General features: G+C 62.8%; 1 long non-coding RNA gene across 1 annotated transcript; it reads right to left on the bottom strand.

The window, feature by feature from the left end:
• Positions 1-739: 739 nt before the first annotated feature.
• On the bottom strand, positions 740-1,488 carry LOC116465909 (uncharacterized). Its single transcript, XR_004247290.1, has 2 exons — positions 1,457-1,488; positions 740-1,308 (listed from the first exon to the last, which is right to left on the bottom strand). It is a non-coding gene; the product is annotated as an uncharacterized LOC116465909 (long non-coding RNA).

Raw genomic sequence — 1,488 nt, 5'->3', positions numbered from 1 at the left:
CGTGCCTGTTTTCCTGAAGCCATGTGTACTTGGCTTCTGGACCCCAGCACACCTGACCCCAGAAGGCACTGAACTTACTGTAAGGCTGATGGGCCTTAGAGAGCACCTCCCCAGCGCCTATGCGCAATCAGGACTGCGGACACCTCGTGTCTGCCTGGGAGGCCTCCAAAGGGCCAAACACTCCCGGACTCGGCCCTGCAGGAGTCATTTGCTGTGGACCATCCCCGAGTGCCACATACCACCGGAGAAAGCTGAGGCCAGAGGAGCTCAAACTTGAAAACGCAATCTCTCTGGAGGGCCAAGGCCTGGCAGGGCAGCCTGAATGGAATCCAATGTTACCCGTGACTAAGAGCCAGCTGGGAGTGAGACGAGGGTCCTCTGGTCTCCCTGGATGACTGGAGATGCCTGCCTCATCGTGTGATGTTAAGAACCACTGCTGGGCCTACCCTGAGCAGGGAGCGGCACTGTCATGCTTGTTGCTGCAGCCGGCAAAGGATGAGGAGCTGCTTCCGCTTCCGCTCCGCTCCACCCAGTGCTGGCCTCATCGCCCCATCCAGGGGGCAGAACTCTCCCCGGGAGCCCACGGTGCTGGGCAGAGGCAGGGGCCACTTGGGCGGTCAGCCCAGAGCTGGGTGGGCCTGGCCAGTGGGACTTTGCGGCCTCCCCACCCACCAGATCCCCTGAGCAGGCAGTAACCCAACCCGGGCAGCTCCTGTGGCTCCACCATCCAGAGACAAGCTGACTTCCGATAATGACTTTATTTTAACATATTTAATTACAGACATAAAATAGCTGGGGAGGGGGGTGAGCCCCAGCCTAGCCCCACCATGGGGCTACAGGAGGGGAGGTGCAGGCGAGGCCCCCCTGCTGACCCTCTCTCTGGGGGTCTTCCTATGGCGGGGCCCTATTGCTTGAGTGTGGGAGGAGCCATGCAAACGAGGGGGGCAGGGCAGCCACTCGGCCCCACCCCGACCCGAGGACGGCCTCCCCACAGAATGCCCGGGCTGTGCCCCCAGCCCCAGCTGCTCCACCTCCTTCCACTCTGTCCAGGGAGCAGACCGTCTGGCCAGCCCCTGACTCTGCCCCTACCCCCTCTGCAAACCTAAAGGGGAATAAATACAAACTTTACAAAGTAAAAGGGGGTCCAACGTTGCCCTGGGGCGGGGCCTGCTCTGCCCCTGGCCCGGGGCCCGGGTCCGGTGGGAGTAGAGGGGCCCTGGGGTGCAGGCCGCCCCGCCCGTCGCCTCACATCATTCCTAGCTGCAGCAGCGTGTTGGCATAGGCCATGGGCTTGACATTGGGATGAGGCTGTGGGACCAGGGCAGGGGGGGATAGAAGTCAGAACAGAGCCCCTGAGCACCCACCAGCGGAACCTACCCTCGCCCCTTACCAGGGTCTTAGCCTCCTTGTCCCCCGGCCGGGATGGGAGGGGCGGGGGCCCTGAGGGGTGACTCACCACTGCTGTGAACTGGTGGAACTGAGGCCGTA

This window comes from Hylobates moloch, unplaced genomic scaffold (assembly GCF_009828535.3).
Source record: "Hylobates moloch isolate HMO894 unplaced genomic scaffold, HMol_V3 SCAFFOLD_14042, whole genome shotgun sequence".
In the NCBI taxonomy this organism is placed as follows: domain Eukaryota; kingdom Metazoa; phylum Chordata; class Mammalia; order Primates; family Hylobatidae; genus Hylobates; species Hylobates moloch.
Note: the sequence above shows the minus strand (reverse complement) of the source record. Positions and strands in the feature narration are given on the sequence as shown.